The 18,161-nt window shown below is 51.3% G+C and overlaps 1 protein-coding gene across 1 annotated transcript in view; it reads left to right on the forward strand.

The window, feature by feature from the left end:
• Positions 1-225: 225 nt before the first annotated feature.
• The window catches only part of B3GAT1 (beta-1,3-glucuronyltransferase 1), a 30,374-nt gene continuing 12,438 nt past the window's right edge, over positions 226-18,161 (forward strand). Inside the window, exon 1 of the mRNA XM_060605290.2 lies at positions 226-370. The gene's annotated coding sequence lies outside the window, so the exon portion shown is untranslated. The remainder of the gene's footprint in view (positions 371-18,161) is intronic.

The raw sequence follows: 18,161 nt of genomic DNA on the forward strand, positions 1-18,161 counted from the left end.
CGGCTCCGGCCGCTCCGCGCCTCCCCCTCGCTGTCCCCAGGGCCTGGCTCCCTCGCCTCACCCCCTCTCCGGTACCCCGTGCCTCCCCCTCCCCGGCTCCCCCGCCCCTGTCTCCCTGCCTGCGCCCTCCCGCGCGCTCCCAGGCTCCGGCCGCCGCCTCGTTGAGCCCAGAAGGAGCCGGGCCGGGGCGGCGGGTGGGTGCGCGGACCCCGCGGCTATGAAGTGGCCCCCGGGGGCCCGGAGCCCGAGAGCCCCCGGGGAGGGAGGTGCGCGCGGCCCAGGGCAGCAGCCAAGGGGCGCCGGAGTCGGCGCGTAGGGGCCGCCGCCCGCCATGGACCGCGCCGGGGACGATCCGGACTCGCCGCCGCAGGTCAGTGCCCCCGCGCCCGCGAGAGCCACCGCCGCGCACAGAGCCCTTTAATGCGTCCCCATCAGTACCCATGCCATGTCCTCCTTGGGTGCGAGTGTGTCTGTGTGGGGTGTGTGTGTGTGTGTGTGTGTGTGTGTGTGTGTGTGTGTGCGCGCGCGCGTGTGTGTGCGTGCGCGAGCGCGCGCAGCGGGGGCAGCTGGAAAGCGGCCGGGAACGGGCCGGGGCTGGGAGGCACTGCTACCGAGGGGGCTGCGAAACAAAACCCGGGCGATGCCTGCACTCCTCCGGTCGGCCTTAAGGGGAGAGTTGGTTCTCGTCAGCTTCTCACAACTGGCGCAGGCTTTTAGCTCTTGGGTCCCTTTCCACCTCAGCAGGTGGTTCCTGGTGGCCCGGAGGAGTCAGGGGCCCACACACCTGCCGCACCCCTGCTCCCCAAAGCCATCCCCAGTCGCTCTGAGGCTGCAGGCGCTGGCAAGTTAACTCTCTTCAGGGGACCCAGGCTCTGCAACTCTGCTGGGGAGACTGAAAGGTTGTGAGGTGGCAAGGATGACAAAGGGTCCTTGGGACCCTCAGCGTAGCCAGGAGGAAGGAGGCATGACCAGCTTCACCACCTAGCCTCCTGCATCTGGGCTTAGGCCTGAGGTCCTGATCCCTCCAAAGGGAGGGATACAACTTCTGAAAAGGAGGCTGAGAGGTGAGGCAGGAAAGAATAGAGGAAGCCACAGGATCTAACAGTGCCAGGGAAAGGAGGTGACAGCCTGGTACCAAGCAACTAAGGTCAAGAGACACCCCCTCCCCCCCCACACATATAATACATCAATCAACAAACAGTCCTGACTACCTCCCCTTCCCCTGCCTCCACCCAGCCAGGCCTAGTGTCACCCATGCACTATTTTTAAAAAGTTTTTTTTAATGTTTATATTTATTTTTGAAACAGAGAGACAGAGCATCAGTGGGGGAGGAGCAGAGAGAGAGGGAAACACAGAATCCCAAGCAGGCTCCAGGCTCTGAGCTGTCAGCACAGAGCCTGATGCTGGGCTCTAACTCATCAACCTCAAGATCATGATCTGAGTTGAAGTCGGAAGCTCAACCAGCTGAGCCACCCAGACTCCCCAGCCATGTACTATTTAGATGAATTCTAGTAGAAGCTGGAGCTAAGGGATTCCAGGGATTTCCAATTCACAGGACTCCAAAGGGGACCTCTGCTGACAGTTGCTAGCCCTATGCTGGTGGGGCAGCTCTGCCTGCATGGTTACCAGTCTGGATGGAGGACCCGTTGGGACCTGGTTGGGTTCTGTGGCATGCTCTGTAAAAGGATCAGGTGTGAGTGTCCTGTGCATAGCACTGTGAAGTTATTATGTTTGTGTAGAAACAGGAGGCACATAGCTTCTTAAGTTACTGGGGTTATGGGGGCAGGTGGCTTCACAAGACTGATGCTGTAGGGTTTTCTAAGATTTGTCTTTCTGTGCCTCATGTCTCCCTACCTCTGCCAATAGCCACCACAGAGATTGAGACATTTGCTCCCAGAACCTGCTTAACTGGTGACCATTATTGCCCTTACTGGACCAAATGACAAGACCCCCCTTCTTTCATATGGAATGAAGACCCTTCCCATGAGACCCTCAAAGAGACTGTCTACTCTGCCAAGTCCATCCCCAGCACCCCCAAAGGTTCTAGAGTTGCGCGCCATTTACCGCTTCCCCTTTTGGTGCGAGCAAGATGGCTTGCCAGCATTAATGGAGGAAGGAGGGTTAATGAATGTGTGCCCCATTCAGCACAGGAGCCAAGTGGTTTGCTGTGCCCATTTCTCTACCTGTTCCTACATACTTGGAAATTACTCTATTTTTAGGCATGTTGGAAGCTTACATGTGCTGGATTGAATATGTGCATATAGGTTTCTGGATGAGCAGACACTAACTGGTCCACCTGAAGGATGGGGCAGGTAAATCACTGAGGTGGGACAGCTCCAGTGACAGGATTGGAGCCTGCAGTAGAGACCAGGGGTTGTAGAGGAAGATGCCAGTGGGGCTAGCCCAGTCCCCTGCCTCAGGCCTCTGGATAGACCTGGATTTTCCCATAGTAGTTTTTGAGCGGTGAGGGAAGCAAGTCGGCTTTACTTCTTGTTGTGAAGCATAGGGTGAGGAGACAAGGCAGGAGCTTTGCAAGTGTGAGAAATGCAGTAGGGTGAGCTGCCTGGGAGTCAGGCTTAAGGGTAGGGGAACATGCTGGTTAAGTCTGGCTAGAAAAGAGGAATAGAAATGCCTGAGAGCTCCCATCTGCTGACACTGAAGGAGAAGCAAAGGCAGGGCTCAGGAAGAGAAGGAATCTGAGAGTCTGAGGCAGGCAGAGGAGTTAGCCTGAGACAACAGACAAAGACACAGAAGCACGCTCACAGAACAACAGGGCAGGGGGCCCAGAGGCAGAGGTCTGGCTTGCCTGGCAGTGCAGTTGGGGTTTGTCCAGTGCTCTTCCAAGCTCCAATGTATCAGCACTCATTTGCCTGGGCAGGGGACTCCTTAGGGAATCAGGAGGACAGTCTCCTGAGGAATGCTCTTTCCATGGCTCTGATGAATGCAGGGGTGGTTCAGAGGGAGACCCAAAGGCAGAAAGGGGACTGGCTATTGGATCAAGAGTCTTCTGGAAGACCTTCTTGCTCAGGCCCATCCCCCAGTGCTGAGGGTTTCTCCCATCTTCTGGACCCTGCCCCTCCGCCCCTCCTGGTCCTGGGATGAAGTGGGGTAGGGAAGGGTGTCGACTCTGGGGAGACTGGCTCTGGGGAGAAGGAAAAAGAAAAACCTCTTTCATGACCCCCCAGGCTGCCAGACAAGAACTTTGGAGACCCTGCTGAAGAGCATTATGGGGAAAGGAATTAGTACAATGCAGAGCACAGGCTCTCAGCCAGGCCTGGGGGGCCCAGCTCTGTTCCCTCTATGACTAGTTGAGTGGACTTTGGGAAAAACTGAGCCCTCTAAGCCCTGGTTTCCTAAAAATCTGTAAATTGAGGAAGCCTCATCTCACCAGGCTGTCTTTAAGTGAAGTGCTAGATGGATATTAATTTATGTACTTATTTTATATAACCTCCCCCCACTATTCTTCCAGGATCTGAATGGCTCTAGGATTCGGAGTAGCAATTCTCTGGCCAGTTCTGAAACCAGTCACATTGGGATGGTTGTAGTCTCTCCACCCCCCATGCTGTTCCACCCCATCTGCTTTGCCACACCTCCAGACTCTGGGCCTTCCCCTGGCCCACCTGGGGCATGCCTGTGTTGCAAGGACACTCTAGGTGTCTCCTTGAAACAGCATCAACAATGTTTCAATGTCTCATTAGTAGTCAGTGTAATTGTTCCAATTTATCAGCCAATGCTCCCCTAAAACAATTTGTGTAACTTAGAAGAACTCTGGCTCTGTGACCTCCTATTATCCATGATGAAAGATGACAAGGTGGACAGAGATCACTCAAAATTCTATTCACTTCCACACACATTGACTGAGCACCTACTGTGTTCCAGGCTCTGGGCCAGTGCTGAGAACATAAGGCATCAAATAATCCAAAATCAGGGGTTTTTATTTAGCTTTTGGAAGGGTTATGTGGGTTGCTTTTTTTTTTTTTTTTTTTTTGCAGCTACAGCAAATTTACTTTTCTAATGAGGTTCAGCCCCAGCCAATATTAAAATGAGTCTGTGCTCCCTGTGCGTACCAGCTGACAGCAGGGCAGGCAGCCTCCCAGCAAAGTGCCTGGCAGGGATTAGGGCTTTGCCACCGATAAGCCCAAAAGTGGAGAGTCTCAGTCTGGATCACCAAGAGTTGACTGGATTTAGGGATAAGCCTTGCCCACAGGGCTGCGGGTCTCACAGCTAAGTATTAGAGCCATGGGCAGGGCTTCTTTCTTCTTGTATGTGGGAAGTGTGAGCTCTTATTATCTCTTTATGAAGGGAAGAAGCATGGAGGGAGCAGAGACAAGAAAGCAATATTGTGTATTAGGAGTGGAACTATAGTACCAGACCTGAGGTTGGGTACCTGGTTCTGCCAGTCCTCTCTGGCTGGGCTCATGCCTTCTCCTCTCTCCTTCACTTCTGTCTTGCTTCCTTCCTTATGAGGCAGGTGGCCAATCTGGCCTCTGAGGCCACACGTCTCTTTAGGCTCAAGACTCTGTACTATTCATTTGACCGTTATTCAGAAACCTGCATAGCCCAACACTAGATGTAGGATGGGCTGCTTTCCCTCCCATAGTGGGCAGTTCCTCATTCATAGCAGCCACATTTCAAGAGTTCAGTAGCCACATGTGGCTAGTGGCTACCATACTGGACAGCACAGATACAGAACATTCCCAGCATCACAGAAAGTTCTACTGAAAGTGCCATTCTAGACTTGACATAGATGGTTTAGTGTGATGGCTAAGAGCATGGACTCTGGAGCCTGACTGGCTAAATTCAAATATTGCTCTGCTACTTAATAACTGTGTTTCCTTGGGATGTTACTTAACCTCTCTGTGCCTCAGATTTATCATCTCAAAAATGGGAATAATACTAGGAGATTTATGAGGACAGAGCAAGTCATTACAGTTAATCATGGTGATCACCCAGAACATGCAATAGTAAGTGCTTTGCCTAGCAATTTCTATTATTCATTTATTTAACAATTCACTTAATAAACACTGAACAGCTTACTTTATGCCTGGCATGATGCCAGGTGCTGGGTCTGTCAGTCGTCAGCATGTGACCTTGCTTCCTAAGCCTCAGTCTCCTCACCTGTGATGGGAATGTAGCCCAATAATAGCCCCTGCACCACGCCCCTGATGAGATACAATGAGATGAGGAATATGTCTTCCTTTGTCCGTGACACTTCCAGATAAACAGGAGCTAACATTTTTGGAAGTGGATGCACCTGAAATTCTCTTTTTATTGGAACCACTCTCACCAAAAAGCATTTCCTAAGCCCCCAGAGGTTCAAAATGAGCAAATGAGGCCCCAGCTGCCTCCAGCATCATGCTGAGTGAGGATGGAGCAGGAGACTTAAGGGGCTTTTGCCTGGGCTCAACCCCACCCTCATCCTGAGGGAAAGAAAGCTAGGAGGCCACTGTCCTGAGCTCAACAGAGGGAAGCAGCAAGGAGGGAGAAGGGCCCTTGGCCTGACAGGATGAGGTGATCAGCTGGCTAACCCAGGGACACAGCTATGTCAGCAGCTCACTATGTAATAGAATCTCATGGAACCTCATCTTCCTCATCTAAAATATGAGGAGTGGGAGCCATATGAACATTGCCCTACCTGAATTATACCATTTACCTTGGTAGAGGAAATGGGTCTGAGAATCAAGAATTTGCCATCCATAGCCACAAAGTATCAGATAAACACTGAAAACTATCTAGCCTGCAGGGCAAAGCCCAGAATTTGGATTCTGTGATTCTTGGTTGCTTCCTTCTTTTTATAGATAAGGAAACTAATGCCCAGAGAGGTTCCTGGCTTATCTCAGGTCACACAGCATGGTAGTGCCTTATCCTAGACCATGACCTAAGTCTCCCAGCTCCCTGCTTCTCCCTCTCTGTCAGCCGCCTGCCCTCTTATCAAGACAGAGATGCACATCAGGGCAGCAGGAACAGCCTCACTCAGGCTGGGGCTAAAAGGCCAGCACTTGAGACACCAAGGCCCCTTTCACACAGGCTGGGATGAGTCTTCTCTCTCCTCCTCTGACACATGGCCCGGGAAGACTAACCAAACTATCTCTGACAGACCCCAGGGAAGGTCAGATCTTTCAGACCACAGGCAACACATTAAAAATACATACAAAACTTTAATTAAATCACTGAACCATTATCCTGGTATTGTGTCCATGCACACTCTAACCAAAGGAATAAGGTCAGCCTGGAAATCATCAGGCTGAGTGAGCCACCAGGGGCCCTTGATATCTTGAGACTGAGGTTGTCTCAGCCCAGACCTAAAGCACTCAGTGTCCCCAGTGGTTGATTGAGGATTTCCTCAGGGATGTCTTCTGAAGCCTGAGGAGATCTGGGCATGCTCCTCAGCCCACCTCCCCCATCACCAGCATCCTGATGCCCTTGGAAATAGGTACGTGCAGACTCCCAGAGATGTTAGTGACCTGTCCCCTGGGAGGCAAAGTTAATGGAATAATGCATCCAGGCCAAATAGGCTTCATGATGGACTTCAAGGAGGTGCCTCTTCCCTTTGGCCATCCTGGGCATATGTTTCTTTCCCCCACTCAGTACCCTGTACTCTCTTCTCTACCCTCTTAGTGCATGGAGCACAGACCAAGGACAACCCCTTGTTCCAAAAGAGTGACTGGCCAGAACTCACACCAGGATCCAGGAGCCTCATTTCTGGGCAGCAGGTTGTCCATGCCACCAGCCTGTTTAGGTTGACGTACAGCCTCTGGACATGTTATTTTCTTTTTCCACCAGAGTTTCTGAACTTAAGCTGAAGTATTACTAGCCTAACTCATCACTTGTTGATACTAACTTCTTCTCCCACTCATAAATCTCTCTCTGGAAACAAATACCCCAACTGCTCCATCTCTGTCCCTTCCCAAGCCCCATGACTGGGTGACACAGCAAGCTGCCATGAGTGTGCATGTATGAGGATGTGTGTGTGTGTGTGTGTGTGTGCATGCATGTATGAGCATGTGTGTGCATTCGTGTGTGTCCGTGTATGTGTGCACACACTCTTCCACCACATCTTTCTCACTCCTAGCAGCACATCGGGAACTCTGGGGGGTGCCCTGTGTATGTGTACACACAGCAGTGCTCCCCAGTGACAGCCAGCAGGAAGGTGTACCCAGAAGCCCCACTTGGTACTACACACAGGTGCCCACTCCAGCCCTGATGCCATGAAAGCCCCCAGCCCCGTCATTCCCTCACCCTGCCTAGTGTGCAGGCCCTAAGGGACGTGTCATTGTTGACAGATCTAACCAGACCTCTGGATAACCAGTTCTTTTTTGTGTGTGTACTACACACACACACACACACACACACACACACACACACACACGATCTACCATCTTAACCATTTCTCAGAGTTCAGTGGTATTAAGTACATTCACATTGTCATGCAACCATCTATCTCCAGAACTTTTTCATCTTGAAAATTGGAAACTATATTCATTAAACAATATCTTTCCACTTCTCCTTCCCTTGGCCCAGGTAACCACTGCTCTGCCTTCTGTTTCTGAGTCCGACTACTCTAGATACCTAATGTAAGTGGTGTCATCCAGTATTTGTCCTTCTGTGCCTGGCATCTTTCACTTAGCATGATGTCCTCAAGGTTCATCCATATTGCAGCATGGGTCAGGATTTCCTTCCTTTCTTAGGATGAATAATATTCCATTGTATATGTCAACTGCATTTTATTCAGTCATCCAGTTGACAGGTTCTTTGATGCCAGGCCATGGAGCAAAAAGTTCTCAGTAATGGTGGTTCTCCCCACTTGACCTTCTCATTTAGGGGGTGTCTCAGTATAAGGGTCCAGCAGAGACCTCTATGCTCTGAGTTAACCTACATGCCAGGTAGCATAGGAGCACAGAAAAGAAGCCTCATTTTATTTGAAGAGAATGGTATCTTTTTGGGATCTCTGGTTGCTCCCTTCACTGCCCAGTGACAACTGAGCATCCTTGATGCCTACCCCTGTGTGGCATTCCCCAGGAGAAGTGCACCTGGCCCAGTCCTTGAAGGTTAAACAGGAGCTCAGTGCACTGAGGAATAATGAGGAGAAAAACATTCTAGGCAGAGGTACCTGCCAGTGAAGGGATGCCAAAATCCTGTCCCAAACCCCTCCCTACATGCCACCTTCTCAGGACCCTGAGAGAGAAATCTTCCCTGTACTCCCAGAGCTCTTCCCTGGGGGCAGGAGCCCTTGGTGACCTCAGAGAGCTCCTGTGTATGTGGCAAGCCTACCTTAGCACATGGCTTTGCGCTGTTAAGGCTCCATCTTTATGATCCATAGCCACCCTGCTGCTAGCTATATAATACACAGTCGGTAAAACATATAGATACTGTCAGCATAATCTACCATCTGGGGGACTGAGATTTAGGGATCCTCCATTCATCACATTCACGCCTGCGTGCTCACGGGGGGAGCACACACTGTCCACTCTGGACTCCCAGGCCTTCTGAGGCTGGGCTCCCCGTACCCAACCACCTTCAACACCTTTCCTTAACTATTCCTCATCCAGTCAACAGGGTTAGCTGATACCAGGAGGGATCTAAAGGATAAGGTACAAGTAAGAGAGAAAGTTGGGCAGCCTCCGAGGTGGAAGATGAAGCTTTCCAGGCACCCGGCCTGCTTCCAGGGGAGAAAAGCCAGGGAATGAGGGGGCCCATAGGTGCATGGCCCTAGACCCCTGCTGATGGCCAACTGTCAGCCCCAATGCTGTGAGAGTCTCCATGCTCTGAGAGCTCTGGAAGCAGGAAAAGAGAAGAGGGGGCACCTGGCCTTCCAACATCCCCAGTCCTTGCCTAAGTGTGTGTCTCAGGGGATTGGGCAGAAACATGTAACTGATGTTGGGAGGCAGCACCAGGAGGTGTCCCAACACCAGGACAGGCCCTGGCCATCTACCCATAGCACAGCCTCTCAGTTCTGAGCTTAGCTTCCAAATCTGTGAAAGAGGAGCAAGGAAAGAAGTGCCTTCCCAAGGGAGCTGTGCAGAAAGGCAGCCATGGGCAACTGTATGTGAAAGAGCTTATAAACTCTGTAGTGGGCTGGAGGTGACCTGGAGGTCAGCACAGGGCTAGAGGGGCCAGGGCCAGGGCACCAGGTTTCCAGGATATGGCCTCCCTGTGTGTGTGGCAAGTCTGCCTTCTCCAGGCCACTGCACACTTGTACCTTTGTTTATCACACTGCTGCATGCCAGTGTGCCTGCTTATTGTGGAGTCCAGTCTCAGCACAGCCTTGTCCATGGAGGGAGGAATCTGCTAGAAAAGCTGCCCCAGAGGCTGGTCAGTGCTCACCTCTCTCTTCCCCTTCTTTTTCAGGCTCTTGAATTCAGCTGAATCTTAAAACAAGGTGGTGGTGGTGGTTATAATTACTATTTTACTTTACATTATCTGACATTTTTAGTGTTAATTGTATGTAGGCCCCATGCTAGATTTTTCCATGGATTCCTTCATCTGATCCCAAAAATAGCCCAGTAAGAGTTACAGATAAGAAAACTGAGTCACAGGGGTATTGGTGCAGCTTCTGCTTTGTGTCAGGGCCTGGATTCTGTGGTGGGATCCAGAGGTACTTAAGTAAGACCTGGTGCCCCAGGGGAACCCATGGCCTAGAAGCTGGAGACAAACATGAAAAACAACAAGTGCACAGAAGGTTACAAGGCTGAACCTTCACTGCATGGACACTGAGTGCTCAGGCCTGGAGAAGAGCATGGCTGGGGAAGGCTTCAAAGAAGGAAGGGCAGCCTGAGGGCATAGAGCTCAGGATGGTCTCACCTAGTCAGCACCCTCACCCAGAACTACGTAGACATCAGCTCCAAGAGAAACTGAGACAGACAGCAGCCTGAACGACATGAGGGTGGGAAAGATGGTGCTATGGGGACAGACTAGCATTGGCTGCTTACACCCTCCCTGGAAGGTGTCTGAATGCCAGCATCACCCACAGTCTGAGAGGCTCTGCATGGCTATCCCAGTCCACCCTCACCATCAACCCTCAGGTTACCTGGCCTGCTTGGTTCCAGTCCCCAGGCCCTGGTCACATGCCCTGCCTGCTGGTCTGCAGGGATCTAATGGATGCCAAGTCATTCAGTCACCATGTCCTGTGCCAGGTTCCATAATGTGGACCCTCATTGCAACAAGTGCTTGGCATCCACTGAGGCCAGCATTGGGCTTGTTTCATCCTCCCTGGGCCACCTCTGTAATTGAGGGCCAATGAGATGAGAGCTGTGCCCTCCCAGCTCCCAAAGCCCAGGATGCTAGGGTACCATGGTCTTTCTGGGTTCCAGACTGTTCTCTAACCTCAGCCTCAGCAGGGAGCAGACCATCCCCACTGCTGCTGCTAGGCTGGCAGAAAAGGAGGGTCATACCTGTGTGGTTCTTGACCGCTGTTCCACTAGCAACTGATGATTTGCTTGTCTTGTCCCCCTAGCCCCTACTGTTCATCTTGTATTGGAATCTGCTGAGCCCTCCACTCCTATTCCCCTCATCCCCACTCAGGCAGGTACCTGTGGTGGCCTGACCCTATGAGTGTGTGCCACTTGGAGGCAAGGCCCCACCACACGTCCTGAGCTTCTCTGCACCTCTCACAGAGCTCACTAAGTATTGCGGCAAGCTGGGCAGGAAAGGCTCACCAGCATTTTTCTGTAACCATACGTGGAATCCAAGGCCGGACAGTATCCTGGTGCAACCTCGACCTGTACCAGGGTGATATGCATTGCCAGTTCTGCATCCCTGTCTCCAAGAGGGTGAGGTGAGGCCAGGGCAGGCAGAGGATATGGGGAGGTGTCCTAGCAACCGTGAGTGAGAACTCCAGTGCTCCCACAGCTCATGATGCAGAGGACAGAGGAGCTGTTCTGGATTTGCTCACAGCACAAACCAAGTATGTTGATTTGTGCTTCATGCAGGAGCAAAGATCCAATTCTGGGAGTTGGCAGAATCGGGAGAAGCACTGGGTCCAAACTTGGCACTCATATGCATAGCTGGGCACCACATACTGAGTGTCAGCAGGCTCCAGTTAAGGGGACCACTGCCCACTGTGCCCAGAACAGTCCCTGAGCATGTCTATTCCTGATGCATTGACTCCTGTTGTTTTATCACTTCAGCATGGTCTGGAGGGCCCTGTTTTTTGGTAATAAAATACATGGTCACACCTACTCTGATGGACAGGGTCAAGGGAGGTGACTTAAGCACAGATGCCCAGTATAGGCATGCAGGCCAGGAGGAGGAGCCCTAGTTTCCACTGAGCCCAGTGAAGAGGTGGGAGCATGTCCCTGGAAGGCAGCCAGCAGTGAGCTTGGACCAGGAGAGGTGTCACAGCTGCGCTGCCTGGCCCCTGTGAGGGTCATTTCCACCTAGGGAGCAGGTCTCAGACAGACATGAGGCTGAGCCGCTGTCTCACTGGACCCAGGATGCCTGGACACTCAATGCCCTGTGCCTCAGTTTTCTTCATCTGTAAAACATCAATAAAACTTTGGAATTACAAGGGTTTATTGATTAAATGAGATCACCAGTATGAAATCATTTGGGAAGTTACAGATCCCTATCGGGATGAGTCATTTTATCAGTAGTTTTTAGGGGAGGCTGCCCCCTACCCACAGCACCACAGAGAAGGTAAATTGGCCTGTCCACCTCTATGTTCTAGGATCTGGGGCCATTGGATGCCAAGGGCACACAAGGTAATCCTTCCTTTGAACAGAGACCCAATCATGGGATTCTCCAGAAGGACTCAGAAGCAATAACCAAACCCAGCCAAGGGTGTGTGTACATGTGCCCATGAACACATGTGCATTCATTCAGATGGTGTGCTGGCCATGAGCACAGATCTGCATTCAGGTGTGTGTGTGTGAAATAACTTGCTGCCCTGTTAAATCACTCTGAAGGGGTGCTGTATAGTTAGCTGACACAGCCTTGGTGACTTGTCAGAATGGAAGACTCAGTCCGGCCATTCTCCTGAGTGAAATTACAAATTCAGGAGGATGGGGAGCAGGGTATCTCAGTCACCTTTACCAGGCTGACATCTTCCCCAGTCAGTTTACAGAGGGTGGTAAGAGGTGAGAGGCCACAAACACCAAATTGATACTCAGACTATCACAGGATAAGGAGCTGTGACAGCCAGCAGGGTCAGGTACACACGTACCATGCTGGGTGATGGCAGAGGTCTGGCAAAGAGGGACAGCAGGGGTCAGAGGCCAAGGTGAAGAAGCAAGGCTGCAGGTGGAAGGAAAAATAAGGGAGATGCTAGCTTGTGAGAGCCAGGCCTTGCTTGCTCTTTGGGCATCTTGACTCTAAATTGAGACCTCTTCTCTTGGGGCTGGCTCAGACACTGGCCCTAGATGGGAATGGGCAATTACCATCTGAATGAACCAAGTAGGTCTTCTAGCTACCAGAACTTCCCCAAGTAGTGCAGGGAGAGGAGAAGGCTCTGGATGGTAGAGGTCAGAGACTGCTGTGGACAGAAAGTGGATAGGAAACAGAAGAGGGTGCAGCTTGAGCAGTGGGCTGGGCCACATGGCAAAGAGCCTTGAATGCCAAGCTAAGTAAGTTACAGTCAGCAGGAGATACAAAAGGTTTTGAGTGTGAGCAAGTCATTATGGGGGTGAGGGTCAGGCAGTGGGCTGGAATCTGAAGAAAGATCACAATGGGTGGCTGTGGGAGCAAAGATATGACCCAGACCTGTATTGGAGGGATGCAGCTCAAGGCCTAGGGGCAGGCCAGGCCAAAGGAGCTGAGGCCCACCTTACGTGAAGAGGGGGAGGGATCCAGGGCATTTCTGGGATTTTTATATTGGCTGAAGATGGATGACAGAAAGAAGGAAGGGATGGGGAGCTGCTCTAGGAAGAAAGATGATACTTGAATCTTAGTCATGTTGTATTTAAGGTCACAGTGGAATATGCCGGACAATAAAAGAGGCATAACAACTCCACACTGGAGATGGGGAAACTGAGGCTAAGAGAAATCAAAGGTAGTTATCAATGTCCTCACACTGTGTAAGGCCAATGTTAGCACTTGAGGAAGGGAGGTGTCCGTTCTGACTATCCCAGCCACCCTTCCTCACTGCCTCCTCCTTCAGGGGTGATATGGGGCTTTCAGGATCTGTGGCTCCCACCCTGCCTTCCAGCAGCCAGTTCAGCTGGAGGGAGTTGGAGAGAAGCAAGGCCAAGCAGATCCATCTCATGCCCCCTTCTGGGCTGTAAGTAAGTTTGGCAGTTGCAAATAGCTGCTTTTATTGGCACCAATCATGGGTCAGATAGTTTAAACTTATTTTGCCTAATTACCCTAACAACCCTAGTGAGGGATGCACTATTTTTATTCCCATTTTACAGATGGAAAACCAAGGCCCAGAGAGATTACCTTGCCCAAGTCACACAGCAGAGGATGAAAGCCTCTAGTATTGTGCCCAGGGCTGTTGGCTCCAGGGCACAGGCTCTTAACTATTTGTCCAATTGTGTGCCACTCTTCTGGGCAGAAAAGAGCAAAGAAAGATGGGAGGGAGGCAACAGAAGGCTGTGACTATGGTTAGAACCTGCTGTTACCCTCGGGAGCTACAGGGGCCAAACAGGAGCTGAGGGTCCAGAGTGGAGACCAGGCCTCCTTGTTTTGGTGGACAGACTCTAAGGTGTCCTCCCTCCACTACATCTCCTGACTGCTACTGTTTGTCCTTTGTGTAACTTCTTCCCCTTTGGTGTGGATGGCACCTGTGACCACCCTCTAACCAGTAGTATGTGGCAGAAGTGATGGGATGTCACTCCCATATTTTGTTATGTAGGACTCTGTCCCATTGGCAGACTTGCTCTAGATCCCACCCCCCTCCCTTGCTGGCCTGATGGAGTAAGTATTTATATTGGAGAAACCTATATGGCAAGGAACTTTGGGCAGCCTCTAGGCATTGAGGGCAGTCCCAGACAACAGCCAGCAGGGAGAGTGGCCCTGAGTCCTATGCCCGAAAGGCAGAGGATTCTGCCAATAGCTTGAGCCTAGAAGCAGGTTCCTCCCCAGTGAGCCCCCCAAGGAGAGTACAGCCCAGACAGTACACTGCAACCTTGTGAGCCCCTGAGCCATGTCTGTGCTCCTGAGCCACAGAAACTGAAGAGAGTAGACGTGTGTCATTTTAAGCAGCTAAGTGTATGAAGACTTGCTAGGCAGCAGTCGACCTTCCCTTCAAAATGCTGGCATGCCTGCCAGAACAGGCCTGGGGCGAGGATGGAAAGATGACATGGAAGGGAAGGTAAAGGAGGTGAGGGTGGTGGCACTTTGCAGACCCAGAGCCCTCCCTGGGCCCCAAGGCCCCAGCCAAATGCAGAATGCTGTGCTGGAAGCTGGGCCACAGGGCTCTTCGGACTGCTCCCCAAAGTCCCACACTCCAAAGTGTGACCCTTACTGCAGGGCTCTGTGGCCATGTGCAGCAGTTTGCCTGACTTGTACTCTCCATTGCCCTGCCAGTGATTAGCACACACCTGCGGAATGCCTTGCCCACCAGCCCCCTACAGTCAGCACTCACAACTTGCCACATGCTAGCTCTTCAGGGGGGTGCCCATGGGCCTGGCCGGCCACTACCCAACTCTCCACAACCCTCTGTCAGGCATATGTCCTCCAACTAGCTGTCTCCCTGGCCACTGCACCCTCCCTGCTGTCCCCACTCTTGAAGGACCAAGCTGGGGTCATCTGTGTGTTTGGGCCCCAGCCTAGGCCAGCACCAACTGATAGTAGCAACTAATGTCCCCACAAAATGAAGCATTTGATTTTTTTCTCTAAGAGCCTCCTTCCTGGAGGCTCTGGGATGAGTGGATGCCTCTCTGCCTGAAGCCCACAAGCTACATGATTCAGGGAACTTCAATGAAACCAGCTGGGGCCAATCTCTTGTTCTGTTTAACTTCCTGCAGTGAACCAGAATGGACTTTACCTTGCAGAATACCACACACAAAACCAAACCCCAATTTTCATTTCTTACGGATTCATAATCCAAATTGAGTTGAAAGGCTGTTTCAGAAAAAACAAAAAAAGAAACAAAGGAGCTACCTAAAACAAACAAACCATGAGTTGCATTTTCTGACACTGTTGGGCTGGAAGAAAACCAAAGCATAAAAGTGTGCTTTACGCCAAGCCTGAACTGAACTAATACTTCCTCTGCCCAAGCCCTTGGCTTGGTTTTCCTAGCTAGAAAGGAACAAGATGGTGCAAGATCTGGAATCTATGCCACTCTTCCTATTGGAAGTATCCAGGAGTGAGAGCCAGCAGTGGCCAGGCCCTGAGGCAGGACACACCTCCCCAGAGCCTGGGTCTTCCTCTCCTCAGCACCACACCATGAAAGCAGGGTGAGGGAGCACCTTCCTGGGACACTCAACCTGACCACGAGGAGGGCAGGCCAGGACTGGGCCCCCACAAGCTCAGGAAGCTCTGTCCCTGGGGCAGAAGTGCCAGATGGGTAAGCCAGGAGGCAGCACCAGGCCTGCAGGAAGGGAGGCAGCGTGGGCATGCGGGGCACACTGATTGAGAGTCCAAAGGCTTGAGCATGAACTCTGCCAGAGGCTGACTCTGGCGGCGACCTTTGGCCAATCACACAGCCTTGGTTTCCTCATATGTAAAGTGAGTTTTCCTGCCTGCTTCATAGAGCTATTGTGAAGATCAAAGGAAAATGAATCCTGTTGGCCCAGCATAGGGCTGTTACTGGGAAGGCTTGCAGTTCCAACCAGGTGTCCCACAGTACCTTCACTTCTTCTGAGTGGAATGAGTGGTGGAACTCCCATCCCTCCCTCCAAGTCATGGGGGAAAGGGAGGAGGAAAAGGATCAGGAGGCCTGGACAAAGACGCTACTTGGATACCTCCACCATGAGTGTTCTGGGGGATGGTGGGTGGAGAGAGGCCAGTGCCTGTGTCCTGTTCCCCAGCAGGAGCTGGTGGCTGGAAGCCAGGGCCAGGTTTGGGGATGGAACATGGGGGTGGCCAGGGGTGGCAGAAGACTGAGGCTGGGTTAATGAAGTATGGATTGACTGACCCAGGCAATGATTAGCTCTGGCATTGGGCTTTTCCTGAGCAACGGCAGCAGAATCAATACTAATCCCTTGATCCCATTAGGGGCTCTTGCAGGTCTCTGGGACAAAGTCTGTGCCCCTCTGAGAGAGGCACTGTCTGGGGCTAGAGGGTAAAGCTGGAGCCTTGACCAGCATCCTTCCCACTATCTTCTTGTAAAACTTCCCCACTTTCTGCCTCCTATTACCACATCCCTGCTCCCATGCTCAAAGGTCTGGTGCCTTCCCTAGCCATCCTAGCTTCCCCATCCCCCTCTGACTACCCCAACCTCCTTCTGGGCCCCCAACCAGTGGAGCTGGTTATGCTTCTGCATGGGGAGGCTTCAGCATCTGCCTCATCAGCCCCAGGGGGACTCAGGCTTCCAGATGACAGAGGATGGCTTCACACATACAGCAGAAGCTCTCCTAACCAAGCCTTTCCTCAATTGGCTTAGCATACTACTGATGCTAACATCCATTTGTAAAGCACACTAACAGATGCGTGTGCAAGCATAATGCTGGACCTCCCCTCTGGTGTCCCCCCTCCCTGTGCTTATACTAGCCAAGCTGCATACTTGCTGAGAGTCCATAGTGTTCCCAAACAGTTTACAATGGGCATGCTTGTTGTCACCATCGTGGGATATTATACAAACCATGAAACATGAACTGGAAAGAAATAAATATGCTGTTTCTATGAAAACTTAAGTTGAATGCTCTCAAAGGACTCCATAAGATGCATCTAGGGAAAAATTCTCAAAATTAGGTGAGGATTGGTTGGAAAAGTCATAAAAACTTTAAAGCATACTGCACTTGAATTGTTCACCAAGTGTCCTTCATGTCTCAGACTACTTCAAAGAAACACACACTGGAGGTCACAGGTAGGGCACTATGGTGTGGATGACGTCAGAAAGGCAACATGGGACTCACCTCAACTGTCCCTTGGCCCAAGAAAGAGCCTCGGCCCTGTGTCAAAAAAGCAGAAGTGCTGCAAGCTACCCAGTGGTGGGTGGTTTGGGTTTGTGAAAAATGACCACATTATTGTGTAGTAGTGGGAAAACATCATTTATTGAGCTCTTAGCTATTTAAAAGTTGCTTAAGTTGAAATGTGTATTCTATGTGTGCATTTTGAAGGACTCTTCACTTTAATGGATTCCTTTGACCAACTGACAAATGATGTCAGTCTTGGATGGTTTCTGAGTTTGTTTGTGACTAGTCTCCATCACACACACACACACACACACACACACACACACTCTGCAACATTAGAACTCATCACACATCACCCTGAGTGATGTTGTGGGAGCCTCACAGACACCTGTGTAAAGTTCCTCCTCCCTTCTGGGCTGCGAGATGCTGGAAGGAAACCCTTGCCTCCCTCCCCCATGCTGCTGCATTGCCCATAGAACCTAACACAGTACTTGCCTACTACAGATGCCAAGTTAATATTTGTTGAATCTGATTAAATAAGCCTCCTCTTCAGCAACTAGGGGCATTGATGAGGTTTTCATCTGAACACCTGTAGGCTCAGAAGGAAACTTTCCTTGCATTTAGAATCATCCAGCCTTGAAGCCAACATGGATCTAGCTCTGCCACCCCAGACCCAGCATCTCCTGTCCAGCCTGACTGGCTCTGTCCCCAGTCTTGGGCAGTTCCATCTGAGTTCCCATACCCAGGGAACCTAGTTCTCACACACAACCTATGACACCCTAAAACCCATAGACAAATTCCTATGTCTTTCCAGACATGGCCAATCATCATAGCTAATTGGTCCTTAAATCATGACTACGTTCCATGAAAAGTTGCTAGGTTGACTTCCAGCCTTGAATGCCTACATGACCCCCACTATTCTCATATAGAACACTTCTTCATCTTCATGGAGGCCTGTTTCAACCTCACATTGCTAAAATGGCAAAACTAAAAATTCATTAGAACTGTCCCAATCCAGCCTCCGTATTTTAAGATGAAGGTGGAGGCCAAGGAGGGCAAGCAATGGAACCCAGTCCCCCAGTGAAGGGGGACACTGTCCACTACCCAGAGCACTGTCCAGGCCATTGCTGCCCCATCTCCCTACCACTGCCTCCAAGTGCTCTGCTTTTGTCGCCAAATGACCATCCCCCACTCGACCTTATATCC

Source organism: Panthera onca, chromosome D1 (genome assembly GCF_046562875.1).
Source record: "Panthera onca isolate mPanOnc1 chromosome D1, mPanOnc1 haplotype 2, whole genome shotgun sequence".
Lineage (NCBI taxonomy): Eukaryota > Metazoa > Chordata > Mammalia > Carnivora > Felidae > Panthera > Panthera onca.